Source organism: Notamacropus eugenii, chromosome 1 (genome assembly GCF_028372415.1).
Source record: "Notamacropus eugenii isolate mMacEug1 chromosome 1, mMacEug1.pri_v2, whole genome shotgun sequence".
Taxonomy (NCBI): domain Eukaryota; kingdom Metazoa; phylum Chordata; class Mammalia; order Diprotodontia; family Macropodidae; genus Notamacropus; species Notamacropus eugenii.
In genome coordinates, this window is record NC_092872.1 from 278,700,085 (window position 1) to 278,719,678 (window position 19,594).

A 19,594-nucleotide genomic window follows, 5' to 3' on the forward strand; every position below is an offset into this window, starting at 1 on the left:
ACCCTCATGACATCATTGGTCCTCTTCAAGAACAAAGGATGAACAGCCCTTAACCTTACAAGTATGGACAGTTCTTTTATTTTTTCAGAGATTTGGTTCTATCACTTATAAACTGGGAAGTATTAACATCTGTGTTACCTACTTCACAGGTTTACTGTGAGGAAAGAATTCTGTCTCGTATGTATGTGTGTTATGTATATATACATAAATATGAGTAGCTATTAAAAGTGAACTTCTTAAACTAAGTCACACTAGGACATGAATGACTAAGCTTGCTCAATCCTGCCAAGGAGTTTTTGTCTTTTAAAAGAGGCTCTCTTCATACCAATCTCCAATTGGTGCTATTTTAGACAATTTGTAAAGCAGATTTGAGGGAGGGGAGTGTCATCAAGATGTCCCCTGCATAGCCCTAGGGAGAGATGTTCCCTCCATCTATAGATAAGGAGGCAGGCAGCTGCTAAATAGGGAAGCAGCAGACGAAGCTCCAGGTAAACCAGAAGCCAGGGCGGCTGACCTTGGGACAAATCAGCTAGCCATTTCAGCCAGCCAAAGGAGCCTGCAGCACCTGGAAGGGCAGGTTCACTCTGGCAAACCACTCCCATCCCCACGTCCTCCAAGATCCTGGATGCCCCGGAGTGGATGAAGCTCCTGATTCCTTCGGGACCTTCATTTTATCCTCTGGAGAGGAGGGATAAAGGGTCCAGTCAGCAACTGGGATAAAGAGGGGTCAGCAAGGCCCTGAGGACAATGACTGAGGGAAATCTCTGAAGAGAAACCAGAATTCTAAAGGTTATTTCCAGCCAGAAAATGTCCCAGAGACTGAAGTCTCCCAGGTCTAAAGGAAATATCTCCTTCCACATGATTCCTCTTTCACTGGGGCATGGGATGAACTCTAAGAAGTTTATTCTCTTAGTCCAGATGATCTGAATGCTACATCCTTAATTATAGAACAATGTATTTTAACCACTTAGCCCTGGCAATTAATAAAGAAGCTTTGATAATTATAATAATACCCAGAATTTACATAGCATCCTAAGGTTGGCAAAGCACTTTTATACATGTATGTGTACAGATAGCTAGATAAATATTTACAGAGATACAGATAGATAATAGATGGATAGACACGCATACATATAAAATTTCATTTTTTGTTCTGACCAACATGTAAGGAGTTAAGTGCCATAAGTGAGGTGACTAAGGCTGAAAAAAAAAAGAAGAGAATTTTCTGATCAGGGTCACATAACTAGGGAGCAGCAGAGGCTGGATTGGTACCTAAGTCTCTCTGACTCTAGTTCAGCTCTCTATGGGATGGTGGCAATGGGTATGTATAATTCATCCATCCACTGAATTTATGGAAGAGGACAGCTAAGGGTGGCACTGGATGGCCAGACACAGATGGATGAATGTATGGGTGAATGGATGGATGGATGGATGGATGGATGGATGGATGGATGGATGGGGCTTGATCTGCTTCATTGGAAAGAACATTGACATCCATGAAATCAAGGACTCATTAGGGTCCCTGAGTCCAGACCTAACACACTTGGTCCAGATCTTCCATTTTATCAGTATGGAGAACTCCTGGTGTGAAAACTCCTTCCACCAATGCAGATCTGCAATTTGTCTGCAACTTCTGTCTCCTGAGAGTCGCCCAGGGCACCAAGAGGTTAAATGACTGGCCCAGGGCACACAGTCCGTAGAGGTCAGCAATAGGACCTGAAGTCAGGTCTTTCTGACTCCAAGGCCAGCCCTGGGTCCACGAAACCTTATCACTTCTCATGCATGTACATTGATGCATATGCACACATATTACAAAAAGAGTTTTCTAGCTAAGAACTAGTTCTCTCAGGATGATGCTGCTACAATAATGACATTCAGACGACCTCACCCAACAGGGCTGGCCTTCAGTCAGAAATCAAGACGAAGCAGATGTAATGAGAAAGAGGGAGAGGAGAGGGGTGAACAACAGCTCCCCCAGCCCTGTTGTCCCCAGAAACCGCAGGCTCACCAACATCTGCTGCTGCTCAATGGCCAGGGGACCTTGTTTGCAAACATGAACAAGCCGGGGTCTGTTCTCTGGGGAGAAAAACAAACGGCAGCAAACAGAGAGAAGGCTACATACCGGGCCGGCTGGCGGTGCGGCTGCTTCAAGGCTGCCTCGCATCCCCTCTGTGAGCCCCAGGCCAGGGAGGATTGTGGTCCCTCTGCCCCGCATAAGCAGTGCCTGCCTCTCTCTCCAACAAGGGAGGGAGTGCTGCAGGTTAACTGGTTGGAGGCTGGAGACACCAACCAGGGAAGAGAAGGGAAGAAAAGGATTGGCCACTTTTTAACTACTTGTGTGCTGCCTCCCAGGCTGGACCAGCTGGTCCTTGCACCCCCCCACTCCCACTCCCACCCCCACCCCCACGTCTTTGATCTATCACATAGGAGATTGATTCAGACCCGCAAGGGACTTCAGGGGACATAGAATAATAGGTCCAGAGCTGGAAGGGCATCTCATAAGTCAGCTGGTACAATTCTCCCATCATTAGAGGAAACTTAAGGAGCTTGCAGAAGATCCCATAAGGAGAAAACAGAGGCAGGAGTCAAACCCAGATCCCTTCTTCAAATCTAATGCTCTTTTGGCTATGCCACATTGTAGCGTGCTGGATGTGTATGGTACAGGGGATGTGTGGCTAGATAGAAAGGCAGGGAAAGAGACAGAGAAAGAAAGACTCAGAGAGACAAACGTAATACAGCTTTTACTTCTACTCTTTCAGAAGGATAGAGCATGTACACAGATAAGTTCATATAAGGTATTCTGAAAAACAGAGCACACAACAGGAGGGGAAGAGGGTATGAATAATGGAAAGTTTCATGGAACAAGTGACCATTGAACTGAGTCTTGAAAGAGGAGCATGAGAATTAGGGAATGTAGAGATAAAGAGAGGAGTACCTCTGTTCTCTCAGCCTGGAACATCCCCTCCTACTCAGCAGCACCTCTCAGAACCCGGAGCTTCAAGGCTCAACCCGAGTCCCTCCTCAGAGGCTTCCAGGAACCCTCTCCTGATTCCCTCGGTCACCCCTTCCAGTTCTATTCCATTTGTTTGTCTATGGAGACATTCTTGCCTCCGAATAGCAGAGATAGCTTGGAGAAATCCAGAAATGCAGGCGTTGCAATGTCAAGGTCATGGAATGGTCAGGAATCCTCCCCCACTCTGTGGCCTCCACTATTATCTATTTCAGACAGAATGAGGAGCACATGAAGAATAGTGATGAGAAAGGAGATTGGAATGGTCACCTGAAGCCAGACCATGGAAGTCTCCATGCTCAGGTTTACCACAGAGAAAGCTACTTTCCTTCAATGTTGAGAGTCAGAAATCAGCTTGCAAAAGAGTACGAAGTAAATAGGAAGGGGAAGTAACCAGGAAGGACAGCTCTGTAAAAAGCAGCTGGCATAGTGGATAGAGACATGGTCCTGAAACCAGGACAACCTGGGTTCAAGTCCTAACTCTGATACCCACTGGTTATGTGGCACTGTCCCAATCATTCAAACTTCTCTAAAACCATAGGTTCCAGAGAAGGGGCCAACTGATATTAGTAAAGTAGATGTCCTGGCCCCGGAGTTCTCAGTCCCTACCCCTTTCTTTTGACTGTGATAGGAAGAAGAGATAAAAGGCGATAGATTGATGGGATGATGTTGTTTGTCCTTTTCAAAAGGAGCAACAACATCACAGGATGATGTCTTGACTGGAGAGGATGCAGAGGTCAAAAGAAAGGTGTTTCCCCTCTCCCCACCCGCCCCCCCCCCCAAAGGATGAGGGAGAGGTGGGAACAGTTTCAGTCTACAGAGGAGCCAGTAAATGAGAGACTGAAGATGAGATGGAAAGCAAGGGTGATCAGAAGGGGGAAAGGGTCAGAGTTTAAAATCATGTAGGATATGTGGTTTGGGGTAAGGTCTTCACCTGAGGTATGACCATCACTGTGGTCCTGTAGGTGCCTGAGGTGGAATAGCATATGAGAAGAGAGTTACCCACCTGGGAAGTAAATGGAACATCAGTGTACTATGTCAGCCCAGGGGTCATGATTGAGAGGAACAAGAGACAGGTACAGAATTCCATGGGAAAGAGTAGAGAGTAACGTAGGAGCTGGTGGATTATCACAATAAAGCTATATAGAAGGTGACATCAATCTATAATCTCCAAAGAGGGGGTCTAAAACCTTGTGAGGTCTTGACATGCTCCAAAGGGGGTTACAATTAACCAATGAGAGGGAGGGAAGATGTGTGACATCCTCTCCTTAACATGATAACCAAGTGTAGAGTTTGTTTCCAAGACAACCACACCTACCCTTCATCCATTGAACACTCCCTCATTCCTCACTTGCTCCCTCTGCTACTGGGCAAGATCTTAGCTTCTCTTGCTCCCTTCTGTCACTTCTCAGGGCAGGTAGAGCCTAAACACATCAGTTATACAGGTGCTATGGGGGAACCCCCCCTTCCAAAAATCCCTGTCCCCTCCCCCCAAATCAACATGTGGCTACTATAGCTTCCTCTCAAAGGGTGACCTCTATTCCAGGGGTGAGTAATCAAGGACAAAAAGCATCATTGCATCCATTTTTTGTTTTGGGTGGGACAGAGAGAATCCTATAGGAAGAAGAGCAGTGAATGGATTGTTCTCATCCTCACGTATCTTGTTATATTATCTTGTCCCCTCAAAAGTCATCCACTCTTTGAAGCTTCCTTCTTAACTGTTGAGGATGCTGCCATCTTTTGGATCATCCCCTTTCATAATTTTGCCATCATCCCCAACTCCTCACTTTCATTTACCCCACACATCCAAGGATTTTCCAACTCTTGTCATTTCCTTCTTCACATCTGCACCCACTCCCTTCTCTCCATTCCTTCAGTCACCCCCTAGTTCACATCCTCATTCTCTTTCCTGTGCCTACTTCAATAGCCTTTAGGTTGACTTTTCTGTCTCAAGTCTCTCCCCACTCCAATCCACCCTTCACATAGCTGCCAAAATGATTTTCCTAAAGCTTGGATCTGACCATGTCACCCCCTTTTCAGTATACCCCAGTGGTTCCACATTGACTCTAGAACCAGAGATAAAGTCCTCTTGTTAGAATTGAAAGCTCTTCTCTACCTGGCCCCAACCTTTCAGAATTATGATACATTACTTCCTTTTACATACTCTATTGTCTAGCCAAGTTTGACCTCTTGTGGCTCCTTAATTCCTAACAAAAACACAACTGAAATGCCCAATTTGTGAACAAGAAGCAAGCTTATTCATTTGGTAGCACTATGTATAAAGCTGAATGGAGATATTGTGTGTGTACATACATATATGTATATATAATGTTCATATACACATATGTGTATATAGGGTGTGTGTGTGTGTGTGTGTGTGTGTGTGTGTGTGTGTGTGTGTGTAAAGCAGGGGAATCTAGGTGGTGCAATGGATAAAGTACCAGCCCTGGATTCAGGAGAATCTGAGTTGAAATACCACCTCAGACACTTACTAGCCGTGTGATTCTGGCCAAGTCATTTAACCTCAATTGCCTCTTTAAAAAAAAAAGAAAAGAAAGAAAGGAAAACTTTATCCTGAGTTGAAATCAGAAACAATTTGCTTCTTCACGGGGTCTCCTAAATGCTGATCTACCTACTGAGAAACAGGAGTTCTGTGGAAAAGTCATTCTGTTCCCAGACGGTTCTGATCAATCTTTGATTGTTACATTCTGTATCTTTCAATTTTTAAAAGTATCTAAAAGAAATTCATCTGCTTGACTACTATATGGGTCAAAGTAACCAAATAATTAATCCTGATCATTATTATTCACAAGTCCACCCTAACCCCTAGGATAGACACAACATTTTTTGAAAAATAATTAAGTATATTCAAACACTTTGCTCACTTACCCTCCTCTCTCAACCTTTTAAAATTCCTTGTTTTTTATGTTTTACTGTGTACATTCTCTATTACAGAGTAATTTGTATCATTTATATGATAAAAATAAATTCATTTATTGGATATTCCTGCTCAAAAAAGTTTTTCACTGAAAGGGATGTGTGACCAAAAACTCTTGGATCACTGGTATAAATGAATGGAGTAAAACTTAAGGCAAGGGGGTTGGAGACATTGGGACAGAGACAGGAGTCCACTTTCCCAGTCCTGATCTATTGTGGTAGGTTCTTGAGGGATGGAATAATCATTCCTGGGAAGGGCAGCCAGGGACTCAGCATCTTCTGAGCAGGGCCAGGTTTCTGTGAATATAAGAACATGGAAGAAGTTTAGGAGGAAACTTCAAGGATGAAGGATGTTCTGTGGATGCACTCATGGACCATGGACCATGGATGCATGTCAGAGAAGCTCATGACAGAGTAGAGCAGTGAGCATTTTGATCTCGTGACCATAGGCAAAGTCATGTCACTTCTCTCCCTGGGCCTCCCATTTCCTCATGTATAAAACCAAGCTAACTGGATTCATCAACAGAGAATGAGGATTCCACTCCTAGAAGGTGACCTGGGTCACCTTGGGTAAATTCCTTCACCCCTCTGAGCTTGAGTTTCCTCCTCTGTCCACGGAAAGACTTGAATCAGATGGCCTTCTCCACAGACCGTATGCTGCTGCTGACCTTATTACCTGATGCGAAATAAGGAGAATCACAGCATCATTATGCAGAGACAAATGATTAGTGCCATTCAATCTGGAGAGATGCTGTTCCACCACAGACCATTGAAAATCATGCCAAGCCCTATTGGCAGCTGTGTGGAGGCTGGATCAGAGTGCAGAGATCCCGGAAGCCAAGAAGACCCATTAGAAAGAAGCTCATGTTAACGGTCCAGATGAGTGAGGATGAGAGCAAAGAGGCAGGGACAGATGCCAGAAAGGTTACTGAGGCTCATTTCACTTCCCAGTGAGTAAGTCCCTATGGTTCATTTTCTTTTTAGTCTAAAATTAGGTTTTATATGGGCTTCCCACCTCCATCACTTAGGCACATCTCTTCACCTCAGTGGGACTCAGTTTCCTAATTTCTAAAATGAATGTATTGAACTAGATGGTCTCTGAGTTGCTTCCTAGCTGTAAAGCTCTGTTCCTTGAAGTAGCAGGGAAAACAGTTAACAGGGAAACGTGGACCAGTTTGACTCTACGCTGCTTCCCAGCACTGCTCCAATTTCCTAGGAAGCTAACAAACCATCAGGACAGGCTCCTCTCTCTATTCAGAGAGCACCGCCACAGGCGGGAAAATCAAACACTGCTGGGTCATTTGTAAAAACCCACCTGAATCAGAGTCCTTTAAGCCAAACCATAATCCTTGCCAGAGAGATAATGAATTGCTGAAGTGAAAACAAATCATGATGTTTATTTTAAATAGACTAAAGCTGCAGAGGGATGGCTAGGAGGTGCCATAAGGCACAGAACGCCAGACCTGGAGACAGATTCATCTTCCTGAGTTCAAATCCAGCCTCAGACACTATCTGAGTGACCCTGGGCAAGATTTTGTTTGCCTCAGGTTCCTCATCTGTCAAATGAGCTGGAGAAGGCAATGGCAAACCACTCCAGCATCTTACCAAGATTTTCTTGGTAAGGAGGAGGTCACAAAGAATGAGACATGACTGAAAATGACCGAACGACAACATCAAAGCTAGAGATGGACAGACAGGGCACTTTAGAAACCATTGTGCCCCATGAAGAAGAGAACTGTTGACAGCATGCCATTTATAATGACCAGCAGGCAGACGGATACACACACACTGACCAGCAGGCAGACAGAGACACACACATACTGACGGACAGATACACATGAGGAAGTGACCCTCGGTTCACATGTGGTGCCATGGAAAGAATATTGGATTTGGAACCAAATGATCTGGTTCCTGTCTTGAGTCTGCCAATGAGTCAACCTTAGGCAACTTTCTAGACCTCAGTTTCCTTACCTGCAAAAAGACAGGATTATACTAAATGATCTGCCAGATTGAGATTTGTTATCCTAAGACAAGAAGGTGAGGTGAGCTCCCAGGAATCCAAATTATGAGCCATGGAGAAGCAATGGAAATATACACAGAGGTCCTAAGTATTCTGTAACACCTCACCCATGATGATCTCTCCCAGATTTATGCAAATAAAAAAAAAGATCCATAAAACATCTAGGAAATGTGGGTTTGGCAAGAGAGGAACTGCTCTTGTGAAAATACCAAGGGGTAAGAGACACACAGCCCAAGAGGTGCATGGGCTGGATGGAAGAACCCCAGAACACTGGAGTCTTGGATTTGAGGCAAGAGTTTCAAAGGCTGGAAAGGAGATGTCTTGTTCTTTCCTCAACATTTGACAACAAATAGCCTCTGAAGCAATAGATATTTGATATATGTTTCTGAAAAGGGAAAGCAGAGCCCTAAGTATAACACATATTCAAGTGGGGATTACGGAAGGATCTAAGACAAGTGTCCAGGACTCAAGATGAGAGAGAAGGGTGCTGGCTATGGGAACCTTCAGTATTCCTCCCACACCTGTTCTGAGTCTTGCGGTTCCCATTTCTAGAGATCTGTCTTTCAGGGAACCTGAGTCTTATGTGCCATCAGCCAATCAGAAGACCTGTGGGTGGTTTACATTATGGTTACATTCAATATAGAATGAAGGGGGGGCTTGTTTCCCACAAGTAATATAAATTGGAGGGATTAAATAGACTACCATGTGAGTTTTGAACTTGAAAAGACATGGTAGAGGATTCTGGGAAGATGGCAGAGTCGATCAGAAAATTCCAAGCTTTCAAGACTTTCCCTCACAAAAGAGTTAAAATAGCACCTTTGGGGAAACAAATTGTGAGTGGAGACAAATAAGAATAGAGGCACAACCGAGGTCTTCCTGGGACAATTTAAGAAGATTGGAAGAAAAATCCCAGGATCAGGTTTGGTCCCTGTGAAGAGCAAACACCTCCAGACTAGGTTCTGTTTTAACAATAAGCTGCAAATCCTGGAGTTAGTAGGTTTGAGAGGCTGCCTTGGCCCCAGATACAGGAACTTTTCCCCCAAAAGAGTGAAGGGAGTTGGACGTTTGAGCCCCACGAGATGGAAGGAACCTCTGCTAACAAGGAACATCAGATCCAGCTGTGCTTCAGAGAGGTGAGAAGGATCCAGTACATGCCTGGTGAGTGAAGAAGCAGTGAGGCAGAAAGCCCCAGGCTAAGGGCACTTACTGGAGTTTGGAGGTTTGGCTTTGGTTCCAGGAAGGAGGGGAGAACTGAAGATCTGGAGCAAGAGATCCTATCCCCCATACCCAGGGCTGGAGGTGATTATACAAACTAAGCTATCCCCCCACCACCACCACCCCCCACACACACACAATACACAGGCAAAGGAGAAAGAATCCAACCATAGAAAGCTATTACAGGAATAGAGATGACCGCGGTTCAATTCAGGGGAGGATACTGAAGTAAAGAAACTCCCAAAGAGGAATGTTGAATAGTCACCTGCCCCAAAATAATTCATATGAGGTCTTTAAAAAGACTACAGAGATGGAGGAAAAACTAAAGAAAAAATAAGAATAATCCAAGAAAAACAAAACAGTTATGAAAGGAAAGTCAACCAATTAGAAAAGGAGATCTAAAATCTTAAGGAAAAAAATGACACCTAAAGCCAGCAAAATTATAAGAGATCAAGAAATCATCAAACAGAATATGAATAATGAAAAAAATAGAGAAAGTGAAACACAAGAAAAACAATAGATTTAGAGAATAGCTCAAGAAGAAAAAATATAAAAATAATTGGACTAACTGAAAGTTATGATCAGAAAAAGAATCTTGATACAATAATACAAGAAATAATTAAAGAAAATTGTCCTGAAGCCTTAAAAGGGGGGAGTAGAAATAGAAAAAAATCCATCAATTACTACTTTAAAAACATGAGGAAAACTCATAGGAATATCATAGTCAAATTCTGAAACCCCTAGCTTAGGGATAAAATATTAAAAGCATTGAGATTAAAACAAGTGAAATATAATGGTGCCACAATTAGAATCACACAGGACCTAGCAGCAGAGACATTAAAGGACTTCAGGTCTTGGAGCACAATATATGGAAGAGCAAAAGAACTGTGGCTTTGGCAGAAAATATCATACCCTGCAAAGTTAAGTATTATCCTGAATGAAAAAAGAAATGGCGCTTGATAAGTTCTCAGACTTTCAAGACTTCATTTAAAAAAATCTTAAACTTAATAGAAGATTTGACATGCAAGAACCAAGAGAGATATAAGGTACATAACAAAGACTGATTATAAGGGATTCATAAGGACAGACTGTTTATCTTTTATATATGTATAATATATGTCTAATATTCTTATTAATGATTGGGTAACTCATAAGATTGGAGTAAATCTATGATATTAATTTTAAAAGTAAAACCATTTAGAAAGAGCTTAAAAGAGTAATTATTTCACACAAATGAGAAGTGAAAGGAAGAATCAATACAAAGGAATTAGATGGGGGAGGAGGACTAGTAGTTCTGGTAACCTACTTTCATTGGGAATGGGTTTAAGAGGGAGCAACATGTATGTATTTAGAAGAATATAAAAGTCTTCTAAATTCAGAAGAACTAAAACAGTGGGGGCATAGGGAGGGGGAGAGGACAAGGGAGGGATCTTTAGAGGGGAGGGTGAGGGAATAGGTAAAAGGGGGTATAGAAAGGTATTTAGATTTATGGGAATGGGAAGAAAGGGAAGGAATCTTTGGGGGGGTAGGCAAGTAATAGAAGGGGAAGTTAGTGGGTAGAAGTAAAGTAGAGGAGGCAGGAGGGATAGGAAACAAGGGATATGCACAAACGTAAAGACAAAGATCAGGAGTAGACTATGAGAAGTATATGTCTATATATGTACATAATGTATATATGTGTGTGTGTATCTATAGCTATAGAGAAGCATATCTAAACTTTATTGTAGTCTTCTGGGGGCAGAGAGAGGGAAGAAAGAACAAAGTAAAAAAACGCACAGCAGAGAACAAAAAAACTCACAAAGAAACAAAGATGGACATCTCAACACAATGTCTATTATTTATCATACAGGCTTTCTTGAAATGAAAATTTATTGTCACCTATTTTGAAACCTCTCTTTATGTTCTGCTATTCACATGACATGCTTTTTTTTCTTTCTTACTTTGTATTTAAGTTCCAATGTTTAAGTTTTTTTTCTTTTCTCTATTCTGTATTTGTTTTGGATCTTGAGTCTAAAATAAATTTTTTTTTAAAAAGGACATGGCAAATTCATCTATGTGATGATGTCAGGGGATAATGGTAGTTCTTTGCCCTACAAATATTCTCAGTCGCCACTAAATGGTTAGAAGGTGAAATAAGGGAAATCCTCAGGAAGCACTATCACAGAATCCAAAGGGGACCATCATGGTGCCCATGAAAGGTTCAGTACTTCCCTCCCTTTGTCCCTAGTATTGGCTGGCAAGAATCTGGAAGAGGGGATTATTTCTTCAATTCTTATTGGGTTCCTAATCTCTCTGCTGAATCTCCCTTCTCCTTATCACCTTCAGTTGCTTAAGGGGTATAATAGATAAATAACTGAAAAGATTGGGAAGGAATGACTACTCTGTGGCCTCTTGATTCTGGGTGTCATGTTGAGTTTTGGATGTGAATTCTACTTTTATCCAAACTCTCCAGGGTTCACACCTTCCATCACCAGACTGACACAAAATAGAAGACAAGAATTAGCGGCCACTAATTTCTTTCTATAATAACAGGAATAAACACTAAAGAGAAAGAATAGAAAGTCCAGGAATAGGGGGGCTGGTGTGAAAGGACCAACTAGTATAGTTTTTGGGAAATAGCAGCAGCCAATCAAACCATGTTTGACTTGCACAGAAGGAGTAGCTTCCTCTGCTCATTGACTTTTCCTTTTGTGGGGAAGAGGATGTGATTTCTGAGAAACAGTTCAGTTAAAATCCTGCTCAGTTCTGAGGTAAAGAGGGAAGGATGAAGACCAGTTTACCCAATTCTTGCTCAGTCTACAACCAGCACTCAGCACAGCCAGGACCCCAACTGCTACTCCAGCAGTGGTGACGCCAAGTAGTAGCTGTCATAGTCTTCTCAGAAAGGGGCAAAGAAACACAAATGTTCAACTCAGTGAAATCTGTATGGCATGAAAAGGGAGAAGGAGCCTGAAGATGAATCCTCTTGACCCATTTTCCTTTCCTCTTCTTCCTCAGATTCCTTACAAACACTGGCAGACGCCACCGTGGCTTCGAAACAAAGTCAAGTGCAAGTCATGTTATAATTTCTCTGATGGCATGGTCTTCTTCGGCAACAAAAGATGAACATAATAACAACAACAGCTAGTGGAATGCTGGGAAAATATCTCTATCTCTGATTATTCTAACCCAGGTCTAGATTCTGATGTAGAATTACATCTGGATGGAGGAGGGAGCAGAACTGTACTGGCCAGTTTCTCATGATTAATCTAAGGATGCCTCACATTTAATAACTTTGGGAGGCAGCTGGCATGTTCAAGTGGGCAGCCTTCACAGCATTGGCACTAACAATCATCCTGGAAGAAGCTACTGTTATTTTGGGGTGAGCTCTTTAGAAAAAAAATATGAAAGGGGAAAAAAACATTAAACTTTAAATAGGCCAGCAAAGAGATTAAAAATAGCTAATGGTCTACTGCAAAGTAAATGATTAATTCTTAACAGGTAAGCAGAAGAAGGGTTAGATTTCCTCTGCTTTGGAGGGGAATCTCCCAAGATCAAGGATGCACTAACAGCTCGAATACACACCACTTGGCACTTTAATTCTACAAACAGAAATCCACATCACAGTGGAAGTTTACATGGAGAATGTGGCTGCAGCATTTACACAAGGTACTGGCCAATAAAAAGGCTACCCTGAACAGTGTGGGTGGACCCTCATTGGAGTATTTATGGAAGGACATGGAAACAAGCCATGGGTGAAAGTTTCAAAAGAGAAAAAATTAGGCTTGAAGTCAGGGAGAACTTCCAAACTGTTAGAACTATCCCAAAACCCAATGGGTTGCCATGACAAGCAGTGGGTTCCCTTTACTGAAGGTGTTCAAGCCAAGGTAGACTACATGTGGTAAAGAGAATTCTTGTTCAGCCTTGGGTGATTTATCTTCTGCTTTTCATTTGTTTGGGTTGTTGGGTTTTTTTGGTTTGTTTTTTTTGTTTTAGTTTTATGTGGGAGGACAAGAGAAGGATGAAGGAATGGACAGGACCATTGGGTGGGGTTGTGGTTGCAGGATATGAGACAATGATGATCAATAATCCAATGAGGTAATGAATTAAAGTACATGGCAAACCCTAAGAAATATATAAATGTCAGTTATTATTGCTATCATGATGATAATGCTGCTGTTGATGAGGATACAAGAAGGCTGACCTTCTGCCTCTGCTTCCTCTACAAGGAGAATGAACTTTAGACAAGAAGGAAGTAAAATCTTGAACTAATTCAGTTCAGCCTGGCTGAACTATATATCGTTGGGTCCTAAGAAAAGGGGTAGAGGGGATTGTGACTGACTGCAAACTGTCTGTCCTGATCTTTAGAAGGTCTAGGAGAACTGGATGGGTACCACCAGACCAGGAAAAGACAAATCCTGTCTTTGAGGGAAGAGAATGCAGAATCTATAGGTCAGGAAGCCTGCCATCTATTCCCTAGAAAGTTCTAGAGTGACTTATTAAGGTGACAATTTGTGGGCATGCTAAAAGGGAAACAGCCAAGAGGACCAGAATGGTTTCATCAAGAAGAGAACAGGCCAGATCTAATTCATTTACACTGTTGACCAAGTAAATAGATGAATAGATCAGGGAAGTCCTACAGGTGAAATATACTTGTTTCAGCAAATCATTGGGCAATTTTGTGCCTGTGAATAATATGAAAAGATACAGAACCAGAGAATGGCTCTACTCGGTGGATGTTGATCTTGTTGAATTTGTAAAACCAAAAAAGAAGTCATAGTTCGATGTCACCTTGGAGAGAAGTCTGTGTGCCCCCGGGGGACCTGTCCTACACCCAAGGCTATTTTATCTATTTTCCAGGAGTAAAACAAAGGCCGAGTCGACACACCTGTTGGATTTGCAGATGTTACAAACACTGGATGGCAGAGCCCAGATCCACAAAGATCTTGACAAGCTAGAACAAAGTCAAATGAAATAAAATGGAATGTAATCAGGACAAATCTAAGACTCTAAATTCAGATTTTAAAAATAAAAGTCAATGTTGTAAGTAAAGAGTCTAAGAGACAACTCCAGGCAACACCAACTATTCCTTTAGAAAAGACATGGACCAGATAAGCTTACCATTAGGTAGATTTAGATTTGGCCGAATGATTAACATCAAAGAGAAGTTACTAATGCAAACTCAATAGAAATCAACCATCTAATGCCATCTTAGGCTTCATAAAGAAAGACTTCAACGGGCCACATGGTACTCCGCCCTGATCAGGACACACCTGAGGGCTTGTGAAGACAGTGACCAGAGAGCAAGGATATGCTAGTACAATTTTAACATTTAGTTTGGGGTGGGGAGGGAGGAGTGTAGTGATGACATGCTTTTAAAGTTAATCTGCATCATTAACATTTTTCCATCACTTTTTTAAGTCCAGACACTCAAAAACAATAAATCAAACCCTGATTTATAACATTTGCCGATTTCTGAAGTGCAAATACACCAAAAATATGATGATCAGCTGGGGTATGTAAGCAGGCTCCAGCACAACCCTGCCAAAGGAGGTTCAAGGGACCTCCAAGGTGGGGAGCTTCAAGTCCCTGACTTGGCTAAAGGCCATTTTATCTGAAGAAGAGACTTGTCTGTGGGCATTGGTTGTGGTGGGGGAAGATGGTTATCTTCAAGGAATGTCTAAGATTCCCAAAGCAACCCAAGGCACAAATCAGTAGATAGGCCTTGCTTTGGAATCAGCTGCAGATACTTTCTCTTGTCTTGTCCATCCACACCTCCTCAGAAGAATTGAGGTGTTTGTTCCCTCCCTCGATCTCAACAAGAAAATGGTTTTCTTGGCTCCTCAAAAAACCCAAAGTTGAGACTGATTTTAATTGGTGATTAAATCCAGAGCATCTTGGGAAATTCAGGCAGTTGTGACAGCCCCACTTTGCAGGTAGACAAATTCTCCAGAACCACCAGGTGTTGAAATGACATTTCAGCTACCAAGGTCTAATTTGAGGGAATTTTTTGTTTGTTGGCAAAGTCACATTTTGTGTATGTTAATAGTACATAGGCTTCACCTGTCTGCCCAAGATAGTGACATTTTCTGTTCTGGAAGAAATAGAATTCCTCCCATCAATTTTCTTTTTATGTTGGGAACATTTACAGGGATGGGGAAGCTACAGCCTCGCGGCCATATGTGGTCTCCTAGGTCCTCAAGTGCAGCCCTTTGAAGGCTGTGAAGTTTGGATTCAATCAAAGTGCCACACTTGAGGACCTAGAAGACCACATGCGGCCTCCAGGCCACAGTTTCCCCAGCCCCAATTTAGGACAAACGTTGTTTATTGCATTAAGTTTAAAATACTTCTGCTGACATTCAAGGCCCTCCCAGTGACCTCAGTGGTCACTTAGCCTAATCCATACATGAACAATAATTTTTTGTATGATATCCCAGCACAGGGTCCCGAGGCAGCCTTCCCACTGTGGAGCAGCTCTCTTCATTAAGAAAGTTTTCCTGATATCAAGAATAAATATGTCCCTGGTCTCATCTACCCGTCATTCCTAACTCAGCCTCTTGACCATGACAGTCCTCCAAGTCATAACAACAATAATCTAACATTTATACAGTGCTCACTATGTGCTAAGTACTTTGTAATGATTATCTCAACTCTGAGAAGTAGTTGCCATTATGATTTCTGTTTTATAAATGAGGAAACTGAAGCAAATAGAAGTTAAGCGATTGCCTAGGATGACACAGCTAGTAAGTGTTGGAGGCTGAATTTGAACTCGGGTCTTCCCGACTCCAGGCCGACCACTCTATCCACTGCAATACCTGGCTGCCTTGAGCACTAGAAGACCTACAGACTGGGAAATGACACTGAGAGGTAAAGTTCTTCTGCAGCTCTGGGGAGAGGCAGAGCACGCACCAAGAGCCCAGGAGGCCTGTTGATGGGCAGTGCCCAGGAGGCCTGTTGATGGGCAGTGCCCATGTCCACCACAAGAGGCTGCTCCCGAGTTGGCCAACACACAGAAGGCTAGCCTTGGCCTTCTGAAAGGCAGCCCCAACACCGTGGCTAGCACTGTTGAAACATCAGAGGCCCAGGCTCAAGTTCTGCTTATCAGCATTAATTAACTTTAACAAAAAGACAGACCTAAGGGCATCGGAGAGAAAGAGGGGAGGCAGATGAGGGGAACGCTAGCCTCTGTGAGTCCGGAAGGTTGACTGAGTGCTTTCCTCACTGTGAATTCTTGGTACAAGGTTTATTATCTCCATTTTACAGATGCGGAAGCGGTGGTGCAGAAAGGGGAGGTGATTTTCCCGGATCACACAGTTAACAAATCGACAAGCCTTTACTGAACACTTACTATGGGCCGGGCAGAATCGGACCCACTACCCTCTCCCCTAAGACCCCTCAGTTAAAACTCATTCCTTGTATCTGCAAAGCTCTAAGGCAGCTGGATAGCAGAGGGAACGCACAACAGATATAAGACTATCCCCCAGGCCTGGAATGCTCTGGTCCTCTCCTCCCCTCCTATTTTCCCTCCACAGAGGGCTTTTCTCAGTCTCCCCTTCCCCCACCCCCTAGTTACTAGAACCTCCCAATATTCTTTCATCCACCCTATTTATCACCCTGTATGTGTCCATTCAAATGGCATTTCCTGGAGGGCAGGGACCACGTTTTTGCCAGTGTCTCCCCAGAGCTCAGCACAGGGTCAGCCCATTAGGACTAGGTAAGTGTTTGTTGGCTGACATTATTTCACTTGAATAAGCGTTTCCTATCTAAGATCACTATATTTTAGGAGCCTGTGGGTCCAACCCCCTTATTTTACAGATAAATAAAGTGAGAGCCAGGGACCTTCCTTGCCTGGCCCAACGTCCTCCAGTGAGTGTAGAGCCAAAATTCTAGTCCAAGTACTCAGATCCCAAATTCAACCTTCTAACCCCGCCTTCTACTCTTGGGGTCTTCCACATGTACAAAAGGATGGTGATATTCTAGGGAAGAGGAGTGTATGTTGTCACATCCTTCTGGGTACCAAAGCTCAGGAGTGGGTCTTCCAATCAGTGCCCACTCCACACGGAAGGCTCTGCTGGACTCGAATGAATGAATGAAGTACTTTGCTGATGAAATGTTACTTTTTCAAGACCAGGGGTAGGTGCTACCAATGGCCAAAACCAAATTCAGTTCTGTTGAGTCACGGTCTTCAGAATCCATTAAAAAAGGTCTTGAGTCACTTTTGCCCCTGAAATTCTACTACATGCACCCAGAAGCCTCTCCTTTCAGACTAGTATCCTCTTTAAACTCCATGTTTAAAATGACAATGTTACCAGAATGGAGAAGGTTGTTTCCTTTTGTTCTAACATTAGAACCATCGGACAAGTGCACACAATAAAGCAGACTTGGGTTCAAATTCCAGTTCCTTCATTCACCAGCTATGTGACCCTAATCAAGCCAGTCCATCTCTCTGAGCTTGCTGCCTCCTATGAAAAAAGGAGAACCATAATACTTGCGCCACTAATCAGTAAATATTGAGTGCCAACTGTGCGCCCAGCACTGGGCAAGGTGATGGGGAATACAAGTACAAGGAATGAAATCATCTGTATTTGCAAGCTCACATTCTAACAGCAAAAAGGGCTTTGGGAATCTATTATAGGTTTAGAATTATAGAATATATATTATATGATAATATATATTATAGAATATTTATATAGAATATATTACATATTATAGAATGTTATTGAATATATTATAGAATAACATATTATTGAATATATTATAGAATGTTACATATTATAGGATAATATATATTATCAAATGTTATAGAATATTATATATTACATATTATAGAGTATGTATATATTCTCTTTCTTCATTCTCTACTAGTCTGTCATCTTCAGTTCTTGTTTCCTTGCCTTCCAAAGCTCCATTTACTAGTTCTCTCCTGTTAGTGGTTTAAGGTCAAAACTGTTCCACAAATTATTAGAAAAACTAGATTGTTCTTGGCTATTGGGGGTGGGGGGTTGAGGGAGAAAGAACATCAGTTACTTTCCTGAGAATCAACTGGATAAATTCCAAATTGCAAATGCATACAAAAGGTTAGTTAAGCATGATAGATGACCATGAGCTATGGCCTCAGCTTAGCATATTGGTTAGCATTTTTGTAGATTCAGAAAATTACCCGTTAGCTGGAGGTTACCGAGAACAGAAGGAAAAAAAGATAACTTCTTTAAAAAAAAAACAAAACAAAAACAACCCAGAATGAAGCAGAAATAGATTTCTGGATAATGCCTTCTTAGCTGATCCACCCTCCCCACCAATACACACATATACACACAAATAAAAATGTGGTTATTTGCTCTATCTCCTTACCTCCATGCAGCACCAAGCATCCATGTCTTCATTGGCCTGGGGACTCAGCCTCATAACCCTCTATAATTTAGATGACAATCAATGAATAGACCTATAGCTTGTCACTGATCCCACCCATCCTGAAAGTCCTCTGAGTTTAGCATGACCCATCAGAGCCCATACTCTGTGGGCCAGGACTTCAAGAACCCAAGAGTGAATCTACACCTCGATAAGTCATCCAAGGAAGACTTTAGTAGATCCATTACTTTTTCATTTCAAACTAAACCCAGGATCGTTTCATTATTGTACAGAATTCCTGAAGAGAAAACTCCTTTCACCATGCAAATGGGTGTTTTCTTTGTAATTCATACATAGTCTTAAGGATTTGCTTGAGTCACTTAAAGACTAAGGGACTTGCCCAGGGTCCCTCAGAATGAGCCACACTTGAACCCAGAACTTCCTGACAATGAGGCCAGTTGGTTACCTACTATTCATTATGATATCTTTGTATACAAAATTAGGTTTGAAATCACCACTTACTTACCTCCTCAATTTTAACCTCCGAACTACCCTTCCATCATTTTAAAAAGGGCATTGAAATCTTGAGATTATAGGTCTTAGCACTAGAACAAATGTCTGAGGTCATTTAGCCCAAACTCTTCATTTTACAGAAAAAGAAACTGAGGCCCAAAGAGGTTGAATGATTTGGCCAGTCTCACACAAGTAACAAGTGACCCAGCTGGGATTTGAACTCAGGTGCTGACTCCAATATTTTTTCCACAATGCCACACCATTGGTTTCAGAAGATTGATGTTGGAACACTGCCCTTTCCTCTCAGTGGAGAAGTGGTGGACACATGTGAGGAATGTCACATACACTTGTCAATTTCAGTCACTGTAACAAGGTGGCTTTTCTTAACTATTTTGTTTTTCAGAGTTGTAATACAGAGGGGCAGAGATTACTAGAAATTGGTTTTGGTTCTTAAAAAATAGGAACAAAAATTCTTGAAGATACACTCAAGGTCAGGAGAAGCCTCTGTGCTCCATCAGAAATCACTCTCTCACTCCGAGATAAAACTTCCAGAAATGAAAGAGCAATCTAGA

The 19,594-nt window shown here is 42.3% G+C and overlaps 1 long non-coding RNA gene across 1 annotated transcript; it reads left to right on the forward strand.

The window, feature by feature from the left end:
- Nucleotides 1-9,077: 9,077 nt before the first annotated feature.
- Nucleotides 9,078-13,296, forward strand: LOC140517567 (uncharacterized). The gene is made up of 2 exons (XR_011971638.1): nt 9,078-9,266; nt 12,180-13,296. It is a non-coding gene; the product is annotated as an uncharacterized lncRNA (long non-coding RNA).
- The last annotated feature ends 6,298 nt before the right edge of the window (nt 13,297-19,594 follow it).